This window comes from Caretta caretta, chromosome 3 (genome assembly GCF_965140235.1).
Source record: "Caretta caretta isolate rCarCar2 chromosome 3, rCarCar1.hap1, whole genome shotgun sequence".
NCBI classification, from domain to species: Eukaryota; Metazoa; Chordata; order Testudines; family Cheloniidae; genus Caretta; species Caretta caretta.
Window position 1 is genome coordinate 37,276,664 of NC_134208.1, and position 20,368 is coordinate 37,297,031.

The 20,368-nt window shown below is 41.3% G+C and overlaps 1 protein-coding gene across 21 annotated transcripts in view; it reads left to right on the plus strand.

Moving 5' to 3' along the window:
* Positions 1-20,368, plus strand: part of MYT1L (myelin transcription factor 1 like) — a 384,710-nt gene that overhangs the window by 99,399 nt on the left and 264,943 nt on the right. For all 21 annotated transcript variants that reach the window (XM_048845402.2, XM_048845392.2, XM_048845389.2 and 18 more), the window contains one exon: positions 12,102-12,216. The gene's annotated coding sequence lies outside the window, so the exon portion shown is untranslated. The remainder of the gene's footprint in view (positions 1-12,101; positions 12,217-20,368) is intronic.

Consider the following 20,368-nt stretch of genomic DNA (forward strand, 5'->3'; position numbering starts at 1 on the left):
TACCTGTAGACTGTTGTTTCTGCTTGTCCAACTGTTGTGAACGATGCAAATGCAACATTTACACAATCCTACTGATCTTTTTCAATCACAGTCTATTTAAACTCTGTCTTCCACTTTGCACTTGAAGATCCATAGCCACTGTGACTCAGACATATTTTTATACAGCTGTCTGGCAAGCAAAAAGTCTCTGCACTTAGCTGCTAATATTCCCTGAAGCTTCTTAATCATGGAAGATAAGGAGCATTTCTTTCTTTGTATTTTGTATTATTGAGATATCCTGTGCTGTTGCATGATTAAATTTTTCCGTTGGGGTTATTGATTAGCAACTGGAAAATTTTAAGCAACAGCATCCTTTGGGCTTCTGGAATAAATATTATTTGCTTCAATGATAGTGCTGAGTATTTTAAATTCAGACTGAAATCAGAGATCCTATTTAACATTGTTAAAATTTGTCTTGGGTGGGGGGCTGGCTTTGCTTCATTTCAGTCTTAGATCTGTATATCACTTCCAATAATCAGCAACCGGAAGAAAATCCATCTAAACTACTGACAATGGTGCTAGTTTATAGTCTGCAGGTAATCTGGCAGCAAAAGGAGAGACTTTAAAAGCATTTTACCTGAGTTTATGGGTGCTGTCCTGCTCCCAATCCAATCAAATGGGAATTTTGCCAATTGCTATTGACTTCAATGGGAGCACTATGGAGGCTATTATAAGTATCTCTCGCTATTAGTCGTTCATCATAAAGATCCCATTTCACTTTGATTCAAGATTCTGGCCACCATCGTTAAGACCCTTAATGCTTTGGGGCCTGGTTACATCATAGGCAACCTATTCTTTAAGGATTCTGAATCAGGTATGCTCTTCTGGGACAGTGCAATGTAAAACTCTCCAGAGCTGGAGATAAAGGGTGAGCTTCTTTGCTGTGCCTCTTAGAGCTTGTAGTTCGGGAAGTGGGGCCAAAATGTCTGTCATCTTTGTGCCCTCCTGATCCAAGGGTGGAGAGGGCCTCAGTGTAACTAAGCCCTGAGAGCCTGCGGAACTCATGGCAGCCTCACTGGGCTGCTGTGTGAGTTGTAGCACTACCCTGAAGGTTGCAGTAATGCAGACCTTCCCCCAGCATGCCCTGTGTGCCAGGCCTTGAGCGGGGGTTCTTGCAAGGCAGCCTTACTGCTGTCTACCATAGTCCTGAGCAAGAGGAATCCTCCCCCAGCTGGAACTGGGGCTTTTAAAACTCTTTAAGCAGTGTAAAGGGATGAAGATCTCACCAAATCAAGGGTTTCCATGTGTAGAACAACTCTGCTAAAGGAGATGAGATCCAGAACATTTTCAAAAAACCCTAACATAGACTATTTCGACCCGATGAGTCGAAAGAATAGTAAATATGGCAGGCGACCAGCTTGGCTTAATGGTGAAATCCTAGCGGATCTTAAACATAAAAAAGAGGCTTACAAGAAGTGGAAGATTGGACATATGACCAGGGAAGAGTATAAAAATATTGCTCGGGCATGTAGGAATGATATCAGGAGGGCCAAATCGCACCTGGAGCTGCAGCTAGCCAGAGATGTCAAGAGTAACAAGAAGGGTTTCTTCAGGTATGTTGGCAACAAGAAGAAAGCCAAGGAAAGTGTGGGCCCCTTACTGAATGAGGGAGGCAACCTAGTGACAGAGGATGTGGAAAAAGCTAATGTACTCAATGCTTTTTTTGCCTCTGTTTTCACTAACAAGGTCAGCTCCCAGACTGCTGCGCTGGGCATTGCAAAATGGGGAAGAGATGGCCAGCCCTCTGTGGAGATAGAGGTGGTTAGGGACTATTTAGAAAAGCTGGACGTGCACAAGTCCATGGGGCCGGACGAGTTGCATCCGAGAGTGCTGAAGGAATTGGCGGCTGTGATTGCAGAGCCATTGGCCATTATCTTTGAAAACTCGTGGCAAACGGGGGAAGTCCCGGATGACTGGAAAAAGGCTAATGTAGTGCCAATCTTTAAAAAAGGGAAGAAGGAGGATCCTGGGAACTACAGGCCAGTCAGCCTCACCTCAGTCCCTGGAAAAATCATGGAGCAGGTCCTCAAAGAATCAATCCTGAAGCACTTGCATGCGAGGAAAGTGATCAGAAACAGCCAGCATGGATTCACCAAGGGAAGGTCATGCCTGACTAATCTAATCGCCTTTTATGATGAGATTACTGGTTCTGTGGATGAAGGGAAAGCAGTGGATGTATTGTTTCTTGACTTTAGCAAAGCTTTTGACACGGTCTCCCACAGTATTCTTGTCACCAAGTTAAGGAAGTATGGGCTGGAAGAACGCACTACAAGGTGGGTAGAAAGCTGGCTAGATTGTCGGGCTCAACGGGTAGTTATCAATGGTTCCATGTCTAGTTGGCAGCCGGTATCAAGTGGAGTGCCCCAAGGGTCGGTCCTGGGGCCGGTTTTGTTCAATATCTTCATAAATGATCTGGAGGATGGTGTGGATTGCACTCTCAGCAAATTTGCGGATGATACTAAACTGGGAGGAGTGGTAGATACGCTGGAGGGGAGGGATAGGATACAGAAGGACCTAGACAAATTGGAGGATTGGGCCAAAAGAAATCTGATGAGGTTCAATAAGGATAAGTGCAGGGTCCTGCACTTAGGACGGAAGAACCCAATGCACAGCTACAGACTAGGGACCGAATGGCTAGGCAGCAGTTCTGCGGAAAAGGACCTAGGGGTGACAGTGGACGAGAAGCTGGATATGAGTCAGCAGTGTGCCCTTGTTGCCAAGAAGGCCAATGGTATTTTGGGATGTATAAGTAGGGGCATAGCGAGCAGATCGAGGGACGTGATCGTTCCCCTCTATTCGACATTGGTGAGGCCTCATCTGGAGTACTGTGTCCAGTTTTGGGCCCCACACTTCAAGAAGGATGTGGATAAATTGGAGAGAGTCCAGCGAAGGGCAACAAAAATGATTAGGGGTCTGGAACACATGAGTTATGAGGAGAGGCTGAGGGAGCTGGGATTGTTTAGCCTGCAGAAGAGAAGAATGAGGGGGGATTTGATAGCTGCTTTCAACTACCTGAAAGGGGGTTCCAAAGAGGATGGCTCTAGACTGTTCTCAATGGTAGCAGATGACAGAACGAGGAGTAATGGTCTCAAGTTGCAGTGGGGGAGGTTTAGATTGGATATTAGGAAAAACTTTTTCACTAAGAGGGTGGTGAAACACTGGAATGCGTTACCTAGGGAGGTGGTAGAATCTCCTTCCTTAGAGGTTTTTAAGGTGAGGCTTGACAAAGCCCTGGCTGGGATGATTTAACTGGGATTTGGTCCTGCTTCGAGCAGGGGGTTGGACTAGATGACCTTCTGGGGTCCCTTCCAACCCTTATATTCTATGATTCTATGATTCTATTTATGCATTTAATTTAGTTGCATGTTGTTTGCCTGTTAGCACTGGGAACTTTAACATAGTGTATACTCATGTGAAATACTCTTGTGCTATATTACATTTTCAAAGTGCATTCCCTCCCACCAGAATTAACTGTGGTATGGCAGTTTCTCTTGGTCAAGGACTGCAGTAACTTGTAACCAGAAAACGGTGAGTGATAGCCATTGAGGTGGTGGGATAATATGCTAGGTATCTAGGGATCTCCACCACTAACATATCTCTTTTCTTCCCTCTGATGTTCTGGCAGCAGTAAAACACTGAGTGGATTTCAACAGGGTAGCCTATTGAAAACAAAACAAAACACTATTGTCCTATGAAACTGGATTGCACATTGCAAAATGGTTGATATTAACTTTCTCTGTGCACATATAAATATAGAAAAGCACCAGTGATGTTTAGACCTTAACAACGTGAATCAAATATATCAGATGCATAACAGTGCACAGATAGCATGGTGGTGTGTGCTTTAAAAATATGGACAATAATAAGTCCTATATTGGCCCCATCCAAATTCATGGGACTGAAAGATGTGTCATGGACTGTGAAATCTGATCTCCCCTGTGAAATGTGGCTGTTGTAAGGGAGACCAGATTTCAGAGAGTTATAGAATCATAGAATATCAGGGTTGGAAGGGACCTCAGGAGGTCATCTAGTCCAACCCCCTACTCAAAACAGGACCATTCCCCAATTTGTGCCCCGGATCCCTAAATGGCCCCCTCAAGGATTGAGCTCACAACCCTGGGTTTAGCAGGCCAATGCTCAAACCACTGAGCTACCCAGCTCTGAAGACAACGTCGCTCCCAGCAGCAGCACAGGAGTGAGGGTGGCATTGTACGGGGGGTCATCAATTTGGGGGAGGGTGGGCTGGCCTTACAGGTGGGCGACTAGTCAGGAGTTGCTGTGGTCACCCCCTCCACACCCAGCCAGCCCCAGTGCCTCTTTAAGTACCAAGCATTGGGTCTGGAAATGGGGAGGGGCTGAGATGAGGGTGCCCCAGCCAGGGACTCCTACTGTGCACCAGGTTCCAGCTGCTAGTCCTGGATGGGCTGGAGTGGGACGGGACATCCTCTTCTCCTGCATGGGCTGCTCCCGAGGCCAGGTTAGAACCTTCCTGGCTGCAGGAAGCTCCACGGCTGCTGGTTGGGAGCCCAGCTCTGAATGCAGTGCTGCTGCCAGCAGCAGTGCAGAAATGAGGGTGGCATGGTGTGGTGTTGCCTCCCATTACCCTGTTTTGGGTCAGGACCCCTTCAGTTACAATACTGTGAAATTTCAGATTTAAATATCTGAAACCATAAAATTTATGGTTTTTAAAATCCTATGACCATGAAATTGACCAGAATGGATCCTGAGTTTGGAAGGGCCCTGGTAATAAATATTTGGTCTACTTACTTGGTCTATTGTTTGTGGCAGAGTGTAAGTTTCTTGGAGCAGAAACCATGTTTTCTGTTATGTTAGTATTGTACTGAGGATAACACTGATACTTTGGAAAGTCTGTTGTTTTTGGTGGTATGCCATTCATTTCATGGTACTGTAGCTGAGCTGTTAATTTAGCTCTAAAAAGTACATGGCTGTTAAATAACTCATTATGGGAGTTCCAGTAGACCATCTATAAAATCTATCTGTAGTTATAAAGGTAACACTATGCCTTGGATCAACGTACAAGGGCACATGGAAGTAAGAAGGAGCCCTGCATTTTTATCCAAGGACAGAATTTAGTTCCTAGCTTGTACAGTATACACAGAATATAAATTGCTATAACCAAAATCTGGCACCTTTTAGTGGCATCAGCAATCCATGCCCATTGGCCACATGCACTCCCAATAAAATACCTGAGCTAAAATTGTCAGTGGAGAACTATAAAATGATATCATAGAATCATAGAATATCAGGGTTGGAAGGGACCTCAGGAGGTCATCTAGTCCAACCCCCTGCTCAAAGCAGGACCAATCCCCAATTAAATCATCCCAGCCAGGGTTTTGTCAAGCCTGACCTTAAAAACTTCTAAGGAAGGAGATTCCACCACCTCCCTAGGTAACGCATTCCAGTGTTTCACCACCCTCCTAGTGAAAAAGATTTTCCTAATATCCAACCTAAACCTCCCCCACTGCAACTTGAATCTCCCCCACTGCAACTTGATATATATATATGTCCTAACACTCTGGTAAACTGTTTATGGGTGTGTTTTTGTGTGAATTTCTCTCAATCTATCAGCATTTTCTGAAGATTCCGTCATTGTACTATCTAGACTGACACCGAAGACAGCTGTATCTGTCCAAAAAGGAGAATCATTGGTATCTCCCTTTGAGTACTCTTGCTCGTTTTCTTCTGCTTTGGCTCTTTGCGCAATGCTGCACTGAAGATGTGAATCTGAACCTCAGAATGATTTTTTTTTTTAACTTTTAAAACACTTTTAAAACCAAGAAGAAAAGAGTACTTGTGGCACCTTAGAGACTAACCAATTTATTTGAGCAGAAGCTTTCATGAACTACAGTTCACTTCATCGGATGCATACTGTGGAAACTGCAGAAGACATTATATACACAGAGACCATGAAACAATACCTCCTCCCACCCCACTCTCCTGCTGGTAATAGCTTATCTAAAGTGATCACTCTCCTTACAATGTGTATAAAAATCAAGGTGGGCCATTTCCAGGACAAATCCAGGTTTTCTCACCCTCCCTCCCCCCCGCCCCCAAAACACACACACACAAACTCACTCTCCTGCTGGTAATAGCTTATCCAAAGTGACCACTCTCCTTACAATGTGTATGAAAATCAAGGTGGGCCATTTCCAGCACAAATCCAGGTTTTCTCACCCTCCCCCCCCAAAAAACACACACACACAAACTCACTCTCCTGCTGGTAATAGCTCATCCAAACTGACCACTTTCCTTACAATGTGTATGATAATCAAGGTGGGCCATAAGAGTTCCCAGAAGTCACCTACTACAGGACAGGCCTAACAAAGAAAATAACATAACGCCACTAGCTGTCACCTTTAGCCCCCAACTAAAACCCCTCCAACGCATTATTAAGGATCTACAACCTATCCTGAAGGATGACCCAACACACTCACAAATCTTGGGAGACAGGCCAGTCCTTGCCTACAGACAGCCCCCCAGCCTGAAGCAAATACTCACCAACAACCACATATCACACAACAGAACCACTAACCCAGGAATCTATCCTTGCAACAAAGCCTGTTGCCAACTGTGCCCACATATCTATTCAGGGGACACCATCACAGGGCCTAATAACATCAGCCACACTATCAGAGGCTCGTTCACCTGCACATCCACCAATGTGATATATGCCATCATGTGCCAGCAATGCCCCTCTGCCATGTACATTGGTCAAACTGGACAGTCTCTACGTAAAAGAATAAATGGACACAAATCAGATGTCAAGAATTATAACATTCATAAACCAGTCGGAGAACACTTCAATCTCTCTGGTCACGCAATTACAGACATGAAGGTTGCTATCTTAAAACAAAAAAACTTCAAATCCAGACTCCAGCGAGAAACTGCTGAATTGGAATTCATTTGCAAATTGGATACTATTAATTTAGGCTTAAATAGAGACTGGGAGTGGCTAAGTCATTATGCAAGGTAGCCTATTTCCCCTTGCTTTTTTCTACCCCCCACCCCGATGTTCTGGTTAAACTTGGATTTATGCTGGAAATGGCCCACCTTGATTATCATACACATTGTAAGGAGGGTGGTCAGTTTGGATGAGCTATTACCAGCAGGAGAATGAGTTTGTGTGTGTATGGGGAGCGGGGGTGAGAAAACCTGGATTTGTGCTGGAAATGGCCCACCTTGATTATCATACACATTGTAAAGAGAGTGGTCACTTTAGATAAGCTATTACCAGCAGGAGAGTGGGGTGGGAGAAGGTATTGTTTCATGGTCTCTGTGTATATAATGTCTTCTGCAGTTTCCACAGTATGCATCCGATGAAGTGAGCTGTAGCTCACGAAAGCTTATGCTCAAATAAATTGGTTAGTGTCTAAGGTGCCACAATTACTCCTTTTCTTTTTGCGAATACAGACTAACACGGCTGTTACTCTGAAACCTGTTCTAAAACCAAGAGCTTTTACCTTTAAAAGCATTTCTCCTGGCATAAAGAGCTGTGTCGCAGGATGTTAGATTTCAAGATCCATGGCAAAATTTTGTCCTGTTTTGTGTGAGTGGGATAGAATGCAGTGAACCTGTCTCTCCACTGCTCCCAGTGCACTCATGTGAGAGCAGAGCAGAATATGGACTTTGTGCTTCTTTGAATGCCAGGTGGGAGCCTACCTGGCAACACTCTACAAGTACTGTGGTCAGCCCACTTCGGGATAATGCCAGACCCCTGATTGTCCTTCAGGCATGCTACCTTTGGCATTAGGTGCTAATGCTAGTGGCAGGGTTTGCTGCTCATTTGGAGCAGCAGCAAGTAGTGCTTCAGAGCAGTCCCCTGAGCCATGTTGCCAGTGTGCCTCAGGTTCAGAAAGGCAAAATTGTGCTCCTACTTTGAGAAATACATGCAACCTTCCCCAAAACTCCCTTCAGTGCCAGTTACATTGTTTCCTCATTAATTTTAAATCCTTGTTTGGCAGTGACTGATTCTTTGAACCATTAATCATACCTAAGCTAAGCGTGACATCAGGAAAACACGCCATTCAGAATGTGCAAGGATGCTGATGCACTGTCTGTCTTTAATGTTCACAGTCTCAGAATTTCAGAGAGCACTAAATGTCAGCACTGGATGTCACATTTCTCAACATACAAGGGCATTCCATGTGTTAATTCCTCCCATTTCAGATTGCCCATTTTAATTGTCCTTTTTCTGTGTTGTGCTGTGTGAGGCTGAGGCCTAGATTTGCCTCAAAATAGGATTGGCAGTAGCACTTTTTATTGATGGTAAAATGTAGATAAGCTGCAATGTAAAGACTCACCAGCGTTTATTCTCATCGACAGCTATAAGTGTATTGCTTTTGTGGGTGGGTAGGACCCAAGAAATTCAGTGAAAGTTACTGTTTCCTCTCAAAATAAATACTCTGTTTTGAAAATGGATTCAGACCATTACATTCTGACTGAACAATAAGGCAGCTGACTCCTTGTCACTTCTTATGTAAAGTATCCTTACGTTTGTTTCCAGAAGTGAAATCTCTGGGCTTGATCCTGTGTCTGCTGAAGAGACTGGCAATCACTGATGCCAGCAAGAGTAGGATTGGCCACTGTGTTTTGATTCAGGCAGTGGCTGAGTAATCAAAGAGTTTGGATTTTGGTATCTGTTAATGTACATAAGCTGTCCTCTTCTAAAGTCTACTTGTAATCACAAATACCCTGTGCATATTAATATTAAACCTATTGGTTCTTTTTAATTACCTGTCTTATTGGAAATGGTTACAAGTATTTCACCTTTCCTCACAATAAATATTAAGCAAATGAAAATTACTACAATAAACAATCCAAGTGACCACTGTAGCCGAGTTACTTATCTACACTGAAAGGAGGCACACAACCCATCAAGTATAGTAGGGATCTACATGAGATCTGTGTGCTATTGAACATATTCCTGTTTATTGTTTTCCTTCCTTCCTTCCTTCCTTCTCTTGATGAGTAATGAGCACCTGCAGCTCCTATTGACTTCAGTGGGAATTGCAGCTCATCAGCATTAATCAGGATGTGGCCCTTTCATGGGAGGTTTTCAAGGCACATTGAGCCCTGGGGCTTGTGCAACTACTAAAAAAAAAAAAATTAAAAAAAAATCTCTTGCTTGTAACAATAGATAAAGTCCAGGTGTTTTCACCATTCTTAGGTTATCACATCTCAGAGTCCAAGTCACTTAGTCTATCCTTAAACATGCCTTTTCTTAGGAGCTAGGCAGTACAGATGGTAACTGCACTATAGGACACATTCTACCCTTACTTTTACACGAGCAACCTCTGTTTCTGCCTCTGCAGAACTAATTTAAATTATGTTTAGGTCACTGAAATGAGTGTTCAGTTCAGGATCAGAGAGCATTAAAAATGTATGTGCCAAGTTTTCAAAATTGCCATGCACAATTGTCCACTTACACTTGTATGAGTATTCACCAAGCTGGTATCTAGGCGGGTACTCTAATAATTATTTCCGCACGCAAATACTTCATCTGCACACATAGTTAAGTAACTGCACATGCAAACATAGATAGGCATTTAGAGAGAAGGCTTAAAAATGTGTGGCCAAGTACACAAAAGTCAGTGTTATGAGCTCCTTAGCTTCATGAGAACTAAATTTAACTGTGGTTTGATTTTCAAAGATGTTAGTGCCTGAAGCTCCCAGTGACTTCAGCAGCAGTCATGAGAGCTTAGTGCCTTTGAAAATTAGGCCAAATTTTTAAGAAAAAGGGGAAAAAGAGGTTTTGTTTTTAAAAGCAAGCAGTGAATTCTGTTTTATTGATCAGGTGAATAATTATTTATATTTATAATGGAAAGAAAAACCCTTTTTTGGATCAGTTTTTGCTTATGAGGGAGACAGAGTGAAAGAGAGAAAGTGAATACTCATATGTTAAATTTTGCTGCAGAAGTCAAAGTTTAGCTGTCTGCTTTCTGCTTGACTTGTCAGTAGTAATGAATAATGGATGGCATAGGGGGGTTGCCTTTACACTGCTATGGTTACAGTCGCTAGCCTTGGTGCTGAAGTAGAAACTCGACAAAAAGGGAAATTAATTCACAGCATAAACTCTGTAATGCCTGATCAAAAGTTGGAAATGACAAATATGCATTTCCTATATAAACAAAAATAGAAAAGTAGACAATACCAGCCAGTTCACTGAGTTTCAATACTGCATTTATTGTATAAATATAATTTTTACCGTGAGTTGAGTATATAATTGGAGTCATATAGCATGGTATTGTCATTCTCAGCATTGCAGTACATCAGTAAAAAAAAAAAAGCCATATTAGGCTGAATCCTGCATATATTGCTCTGCCTTTACTTAGAGAAGACTCTCACTAAGGTCAATGTGTAAAGGCTGAGTCAGGTCATCATCAAGGCATTGTTATGTGTAAGAGATTTTAAACCTCTTTTTTCATAATGCAGTAAACAAAAATGTTGTAATTAACAGTATTTTTTAAAAAAAATAGAGCTAAATTCTAGGGTTAATTTTTTACCCCAAAATGATGTTTTTAAAATATCCTGCGAGTCAAGACTTTAGGGAGCTCATAAATAGTCCTTGCTCTCATGAGTAATGCCGAATATTCAATTGAGCTACTTATCTGACTGTTTGTTTGTGGGATCAGGCCTTTAAAATGTAATTGCACTTATGAAGTAAATGCTGACACTTTTGTGAATAGGCCTTTCCCCTGAGTGAAATGGCAGAACCTTTCCATTTATATTAATTCATCATTTTTAAAGCACTATAAGTCTTCTGTTTGTTGTTATTTTTGCATTCCCCCCCCACCAATAGGGAAATACCAAAGCTTGTTTTTACTATATTTTATATGCAAACTGTTTTGTTTATGAAAGAGTATTTTATCTTAGTTTAAGTCCCAGCTTCTAAGTGCTTCGAATGTTACCTTGACTGAGAAGGAATATATAAGAAGTCTAGTACAGTATCTTTTAGAGGATTTATGGTAATGCTGCTGAATTTAGCTGATCATAAACAGCATGGTGAGCCCCTTAGGGTCTCTTCATTTTCCTGACACACTCCACTGCTGCCCCATTAACACTTTGTCTGTTATTGCCATATACTCAATTTAATGAGTATCTTTGAATTTGGAGCCGACACAAGAAACAATAGCTGAAACAACTGAATCACCTACTGTAGCTTTCAATGCTGTTTCTAATTCCTTCTTCTAGCTTTTATTTTTTTAAGCAAAATGAGTAAGTTTTTAATCTTCAGCAATATTTCATTATATCATGAGTTTTTCTTTAATTATAGGAGACAGTAATGCCAAACAATGAGTAATAGCTTCAAACATGACACTGTATCTGCATTATAGGTGAACACATACTGAACATATGCTAGAGAAGGCATTTTCTTACCTTAAAATTAGTCCTGTTCACACTAAATCTTTAATGTGAAAAAAGATTACTAGATTTTTATATTGTCAAAACAGAATATTATAATAATACTAAGAAAACTTTAAGAACAACAGAGTTTGATTCTGATTTCTGGTACCAGTGTGAATCCAAGTAACTTGTGTAAAAGGTAGAATCTGGCTTATAACATTATTATTAGATTTGATTTATAAAACGGAATTTATCACACTGTTCTAAGCACAACACATGTGAAATTAACAGTAAAATAAACAATTAACACTTTGTCAGATAAAGGACTTTCCAAGATTTAAAGCCTGAAATGTAGTATGGGATTTAAATCCAACATTTAAATTTTGTACTGGTTACTAACTGATCAGCTAAAGCAGTAAAATATTACGAAAGTTACCTTTATATCCTTAATTTTACTGGATGGTCATTACGGGGCACAATAAAAGGCTTGAATAATTGAATAAATATTTAGACCATTTTTATTCCAGTAAATTGTCTGCAGAAATCAGTAATCTATATTAAAAATGTATTCTAATGTGTATTTATTATAAATGTTAGTTTAAAAGATAAAAAACACAAGAGAGTATCTGGTTGTTTTTTTTTTTGTTTTTTTTTTAAAGCTTGCTGCCTTTTAGTTGAGTTTTCTTTTTTTCTTTTAGAAAATGAATCTGGAGGAAAATTGGTGAATCCAATCCAGTGGACCTACAAGCACCCTGACGGGCTCAGAGAGCAGAGTCTGGACCAAAGAGCAATTACCCCACCAAACGATTTCAGGTACAATTGACCTAAATATACCACTCTCTTGAGATTAGTGACAAGAGTTCATTTCCTATAGTGCTTTTCCCATTTGCTACTCCCGGTAACCACCGTGATCTTATCTGCCTAGTGCTTCATGACTTCAGGGATGCAGTTAAGAGTTCTGTTGTGCATTCTCTTTAAACAGACAATTCATGCTAAAAAGAGCCATTTGCAGTTAAATTAGGTGATGCATATATTGTTCTTGCTGCTGAAGTTATATAGAGCAGGAAGGAGTGCCTGAATCCTTGCGGACCTGACAGCGATAGAATTCTTTGATCTGTCAAATCAAAAATGTGGGGCTAGTTATCCTAAAACAGATACAGATTTTAAAAAAAAATAGAACTGAGGATTCAACTTGCAGCAGTGAATGGTTTGTAGTGTTTGCTAATTGTGTTCTTTTTATATTTATCAAAAGCGACCTTCTTTAATGTCATTTCATTTAGAGCCTTCACACAGTCCATGCAGTTTTCCCATGGAAGCAAAAAGTCAATCCACTCTTCTAGCTTAGTTTATGAATGTACATGGACGCAACTGAACTGAAGTTAAACCCTGGTAATGATACAGTACATTGCAATATTGGCACTTGAGGAGTCAATTTTTAAAAACAGTACCTCTGGACTTGTGCAAGATGCCAAATAAATCATCATTCCCCTGATATGGAATATTGAGAAACATTTGACAATCCCTTTGGAGTTCATTGGGAAAAAGAAAGTCCTAATTATTTTGTCTACAACCTACCCCATTTGTCTTTGTTATTAGTGAAATCCCTAGAGTATATGGAAATTTGAGAGGTTAGTGTCAAGTTCCATGCACTTCAGTTTTTTGAGAGCTGTCTGTTTACAAAGTTTTATAATAGGTCACAATTGTTCTAATTATTTTCTTGTATGTTGGTTATGTTTTCCCAAGAGAACACCACAATACTCTTATAGTTTGTATGGAGAAAATACTCTGTTAATAGTGCTTTTCCCAGAGCTGTAAAAGGACCTCCTCCCCCTGGTGTGTGTTAGAGGACTCGCAGTTCACTTGGAAACAAGTGTAAAGTTTATGCTTATAAATTCAGTTGGTTTTGTCTGATGCCAATGGGCAACCCTTGAGAACGTAGGGAAATAGTGCTCTAACAATTGGGCTGAAAGTTATGAGGGGGGTAACCACCTCCTCCTCCAATCTTTTTGTGAGGGTTTAGACTTGGTCTGAGCACACCTACTGGATTGGGCCCCAAAGGGAAGACAGGCGCTGGAAACGCCTACTTCATGAATCCCACTGGGGCTGAGATATGCACTAGGTGTTACGCTATTAAGCAAAATTAGGACAGAGGTGTCTGGGCATGTAGCCGGCAGCTGAAATTTAGAAAACTAGGGACTTTAGGCACCTCCAGGGTTAGGTGGCAGCTGAGTGGACTTAGATACTTAAAGTGGCAGTTAAGTGCCTACATCCGTCTTGTGAATCCCACTCTGAGAGACTTACCCAAGGTGAATGGCAGGTGAATGACTTACCCAAGGTGAATATAGTAGGTGAATGGCAGAACTAGGGATAGAATCCACGTTTCCCAATCTACATTGTGGTACCTTACCCACTAGAACAAACTTAAACAGGGTTTATGTTTACAAGAAGGTCCTATTAGTTAGATTAATGTTTTTGAATAAATAAGCAAAGTAGCTGCTCCTCTGTACTGTGCTCTAGCTAGGCTTCAGTTGAAGTATGATCAGCTTTGTACGCCACATTTTAAAAAGATACATGGCTGCAATGGAGGGAGTTTAGAGGAAGGCAACCAACTACCAATAAATAAAGTTTGGAATATAAAAACTTTAGGGAAAGGTTAGGAGAACTGGATTATTTCAGTCTAGAGAAAAGACAAATGAAATCAAAATAGATCATTATTTCTATTAATCAGTGAGGAAAGAACAAACGGTAATGGGATTAAGTTACAGAAAGAAAAATTTAGATTAAATATTGGGGAAACAATATTTAATTGTTTAAATAGGGGTGACAGTGGACGAGAAGCTGGATATGAGTCAGCAGTGTGCCCTTGTTGCCAAGAAGGCCAATGGCATTTTGGGATGTATAAGTAGGGGCATAGCGAGCAGATCGAGGGACGTGATCGTTCCCCTCTATTCGACATTGGTGAGGCCTCATCTGGAGTACTGTGTCCAGTTTTGGGCCCCACACTTCAAGAAGGATGTGGATAAATTGGAGAGAGTCCAGCGAAGGGCAACAAAAATGATTAGGGGTCTGGAACACATGAGTTATGAGGAGAGGCTGAGGGAGCTGGGATTGTTTAGCCTGCAGAAGAGAAGAATGAGGGGGGATTTGATAGCTGCTTTCAACTACCTGAAAGGGGGTTCCAAAGAGGATGGCTCTAGACTGTTCTCAATGGTATCAGATGACAGAACAAGGAGTAATGGTCTCAAGTTGCAGTGGGGGAGGTTTAGATTGGATATTAGGAAAAACTTTTTCACTAAGAGGGTGGTGAAACACTGGAATGCGTTACCTAGGGAGGTGGTAGAATCTCCTTCCTTAGAGGTTTTTAAGGTCAGGCTTGACAAAGCCCTGGCTGGGATGATTTAACTGGGAATTGGTCCTGCTTCGAGCAGGGGGTTGGACTAGATGACCTTCTGGGGTCCCTTCCAACCCTTATATTCTATGATTCTATGAAAATGTACCTGTAAATTCTCATGCCATCTATACTGGTGCACTGGGATACACAGCATATCAGAAGGGAAAATTTATCCTTTAGAATGTAACCATAAGAAGAGTCAGGCAGTGGAACAGGCTGCCAAAGAGTGACTAAACTAGTCAAGGCATAACTAAACACTCACTTAGTAAGGATGGGTGAGGGCAGAAGTGCTCTGTAGATTGCAAGTGGTCTGTGTTGTCCTTCATGGTGGTCTCCTGAATTAAACATTCTGAGAACCAAGCAATGGGAGACTCTGCATTGGAAAGTTTGGTGGGTTCATGAGGGGATCTCTCTGTTTCAAAGTGATCCACAGAATAAAAGATCTAGAAAACCACTGGTTTAAGGAACGAAGGACTTAATCCTGCCATAACACCAAGAAGACCTGAAGCAGAGCTCTGTGTGGATTGCAAGCTTCTCTCTCTCTCACCGGCAGGAGTTGGTACCATAAAAGACATTACCTCACCCACCTTGTCTCTATAACTCTAAGGGACAAACTAGATGACTCACAAGCAGTTGCCTCTGGCTCAAATTAGGTTGTATTGAAATATTTACATGTTTTTTTTTCCTCAGAGTGCCCCAAACTTACTTTCTGCATTTTACAAATGGAGCAGGTTCAGCTTGTCTCTTATTGACTCTGTTATAATTCTACAAGGGCCCAACCTTGCAAAGAACCCCACGAAAATATCAATTATTATATTTTTGCCTGAGTAAGTAGCACTGCAGCAAGACCTGATCTCTGCAGCCTGATCTCTACATCCTCTCTGTACTGCCACAGTGCTACAAAGGGGCTGTTAAGCTACCCTAAATGGGCTGCTGAGGATTTCCTAGAGTGGGAGAATCCCTAGCTGGTTTAGTTAGCTCTGTGCCACTCCCAGTGTCCTAGGAAATAAGGGGAAGTCAGTAAGGTGTACCAGGAGTCAGGAGACTAGTCTCCTACTTAAATGACCTGGGTTTAAGTCCCTGTTATGCCACATACTACTTATGAGACCATAGGCAAGTCACTTAGCCTTTCTGTTTCTCAGTTCCCCATTTATAAAATGGGGACAAAAGTGTTTCCCTATTGTGTTGTAAATGTGTATATATGCATTAAGTTATGAAGCATTCAGATATTATGGGGGCAGAGGGCTGAACTGATCCCTAGCTGCCCTGATGATTGGATGGAACACAAAAGTTTAGCCAGCTGCCTTTGCCCCACCTCTCTAGGGAAATGTACCAAACAAAACTCGGACAGACTCAAGGATCACCGCTTTTGACCATATTTTTATCTGTGAGGCCCCTAATTCATGGAGTGCTATATAAATAAATTAATTAATAAAAAATCAAAATGTCAAGATACCATCAATATCATACAGGCTCTTTCAGTCAACTAATTATAAATACATACTGCCATTGGTACTTGACTATACATAATTGTATACATTCTCACTTTGTGGATTCCGTTCTCCTCACTTTGAAGTCAATGGGAATATAGTCCGTTTTCAGTAACTTCAGATATTCCATTCATAAGCCAGTCATCATCATTCTTCACTTCCCTTCTCAGCAGGGATGAATCAATCACACCATGCATGTATATGGATAATGATAGAAAAGTACGGCAGCAGAAATCAAAATATTGCATTGAGTTAGGTTAGCCAGATTCTTGCAAATATACTGTCGCCATGACAGGTTCACATTAGCTGTTGGCAGTATGAGATAAGTCTTCTTAATATGACCTTCTAAAAAAAGTGAGAGTTTAGTAATCAAAACATCACACATTTCTAAATTTAGTATTTATATATAACCACTGTAAATTTTAGTAGAGGAAATCATGATATAAAAATTGTATTTCTTTCTTTCACTAAATTTCATTGGTTGCAAAAATGAGACACCAGGCTCTTTAAATTATAGTTCATAGACACCATCTCTGCTCCCATGGACAGGCATAGCTGTTTAGATCACATGAGCCAGTCAACTGTGATTGATCACAGGCTGCTGCTGCTGTTAGCAGGCTAAGGAGAGCAGTTATGTTGAAGCTAAAAATGTCAGGGAAGGGTCATATATACCAATAAGAATTAGAAAAGAAAATGTTTCTAGTGTTTTCAAGGATATATAGCTCAGCCTGCTAGAAAATATAATCTTTAAATCATCCTGAAAATTGTGTAGGATATAAAATTAAATTAAACCCAATATCAAAGGGTATGTTGCCTCACTGCATCTGGAGATATGTATAAATTCCCACATATCCAGTTGAGAGCACAGCTCAAGAATATATTTTTAGGAACGCTGATGATGATAGTGCTGATAATTTACACACAACATACTTAGCATACTTTTCAGTGTTTTTTTATTTTAAAAAGAAGAGGTTAAAATGATTTAGGTTAGCCAGATCCATACAGTGTCATAATCTCTGTCCAACTAGCTCTTGCAGCGTGATTAGACAGCATGCATGACACTATCCTCAAAGGACTCTTCTACTTTTATAAACATATTATTTCTATCATATTTATTTTTCAGTGAACAAAAAAGTGCACATTTTAATTGCACTTCAGGTGAACCACCTCATGCTGTATTACTACTGCACCCAATACACTTATTGCAGTCTCAGCAAATAAAACAGGCCTGTTCTAAAATGTAACAAAGTCAAAGGAAAGACTCCCAATGATTTAATGGGCTTTATCAAGGTGTTCAAGGAATGCAGGATCAGGTCCATAATATATTGTTGACACACTATAAAATTCATGTTAGTAGAGTACCTATGAAAAGGCGTCTTGCATCAAGCCAAAATACAATCAGAAATACATTGCAGCTCTTTTAGATGAATCCCAGAGGGAGGAATAAGCTTGTTTTAAAAAAACAAACAAACAAACAACTTGATGCCCTACAAGGAGCTAAAGACACCGGGAATTTATATTTTCAGTGAACCAAAAATAGAATAAGGAATTGACCTTACAACAGATCTATTAAAAACCTAGTGGGCGATGCAAAAAGAAAAGGAGTACTTGAGGCACCTTAGAGACTAAAGAGACTAACCAATTTATTTGACCACAAGCTTTCATGAGCTACAGCTCACTTCATTGGATGCATGCAATGGAAAATACAGTGGGGAGATTTATATACACAGAGAACATGGAACAATGGGTGTTACCATACACACTATAATGAGAGTGATCAGGTAAAGTGAGCTATCACCAGCAGGAGAGTGGGGGGGGGCTCTCTTTGTATTGATAATCAAGGTGGGCCATTTCCAGCAGTTATCAAGAATGTCTGATGAAGGGAAGGGGGTGGGGTTGGGGGAATAAACATGGGGAAATAGGTTTCAGAGTAACAGCCATGTTAGTTTGTATTCGCAAAAAGAAAAGGAGTACTTGTGACACCTTAGAGACTAACCAATTTATTTGAGCATAAGCTTTCGTGAGCTACAGTTCACTTCATCGGATGCATACTGTGGAAACTGCAGAAGACATTATATACACAGAGACCATGAAACAATACCTCCTCCCACCCCACTCTCCTGCTGGTAATAGTCTCTAAGGTGCCACAAGTACTCCTTTTCTTTTTGCGAATACAGACTAACACGGCTGTTACTCTGAAACTAGTGGGGGATGGAATCTTCTTGCAGATCCTCACATTTAGCTGGCACTGGCAGCAAGTTCAATGGCCCTTGCTCTGTCCAAATGAAAGTGTGTTATCCAAATTGGCAAAGTCTCCTCAATCAGTACCCAACAAAGACATAGAATTGTTTAACAATTCAGGCCTAAAACTGGATATGAGTCAGCAGTGTGCCCTTGTTGCCAAGAAGGCCAATGGCAATTTGAGATGTATAAGTAGGGGCATAGCGAGCAGATCGAGGGACGTGATCGTTCCCCTCTATTCGACACTGGTGAGGCCTCATCTGGAGTACTGTGTCCAGTTTTGGGCCCCACACTTCAAGAAGGATGTGGATAAATTGGAGAGAGTCCAGCGAAGGGCAACAAAAATGATTAGGGGTCTGGAACACATGAGTTATGAGGAGAGGCTGAGGGAGCTGGGATTGTTTAGCCTGCAGAAGAGAAGAATGAGGGGGGATTTGATAGCTGCTTTCAACTACCTGAAAGGGGGTTCCAAAGAGGATGGCTCTAGACTGTTCTCAATGGTATCAGATGACAGAACGAGGAGTAATGGTCTCAAGTTGCAGTGGGGGAGGTTTAGATTGGATATTAGGAAAAACTTTTTCACTAAGAGGGTGGTGAAACACTGGAATGCGTTACCTAGGGAGGTGGTAGAATCTCCTTCCTTAGAGGTTTTTAAGGTCAGGCTTGACAAAGCCCTGGCTGGGATGATTTAACTGGGAATTGGTCCTGCTTCGAGCAGGGGGTTGGACTAGATGACCTTCTGGGGTCCCTTCCAACCCTGATATTCTATGATTCTATGATTCCTTCTACTTTCACAAGCAGAGGAGATTGGGATGAAATAGAATTTTGGAAGAGGGTGCAAAGAGAGAGCTGGGGCTCTGCAATATCCACATCCGTCCCTGGGATTCCATGAGGAAGTGCTCCACTGTGGTTTGGGGACAGGGACTGTACAAGAGGGGCTGGAGTTTATGCCCAGCATCTCTGAGAAGCACTGTCCCCAGATGACCCCATATGAATTTCCATATGAATATCCATGCGGGAGTTAAATGTTGCTTGAAATAACATTAACTCCTGCTGTGGCCCCTCTTTTGGCTGCTAATGAGCAGCCCATTGGAATGCAGCTAGTGGCAGCATGGCTCTAGGAGCCCAGAATGTGGGACAACTCTTACTTTTCAGGGACACTTCTCCTGAGGAGCTCCTGGATCTACCATACTGGGAGGCTTAACACTCTCCACCCGCCCCACCCCGTCCATGCCATAGTCCCAGAATCCACTGACTTTTAACTAATCACATTACTAGCTTTTAAGTACAATATCTCACATGGTCTGCATGTGCCTCCTAAACAATTTCACTAACGTAGCTTTCTAGTTTCCTCTCTCAGTCCCAAATCCCTGCAAGTAACAACAGAAATAAAGAAAACGAGAATTAATTTACACTAGTACAATAATATAAAATTGGTTTGTCTTCATCATTATTATTCGCGTTGGAGTTTTACTCAGACACCAGAAGGACAGTGCTGTGCCAAGTGTGAACAAACGGGTCTCATAAACCAGATATCTGTTCAGCTTCTTTGCTGTGGTCCTTTGTTTCACTTATCTACCAACTGATACAATGGGTGACCAGGAGAAGAAGAAGGTTTGTTTACTTGCTAAATTAAATCTAAAACTAACAAGTGAAGGCCTGTATAAAATACTTGAAGATAGAATTAGTTTTTTACACATACAGGAGAAAAAAAAAGATTTGCGAAACCCCAGAACTCTACAAACCAACCAGCCTTTGTCAGTTTCCTACTTGGGACTCTGGGTAGCACAGGAATGACTGCCTGGAGTAAGCAGCTTGGCAGTGAGGCTAGAAAGTGCCAAAA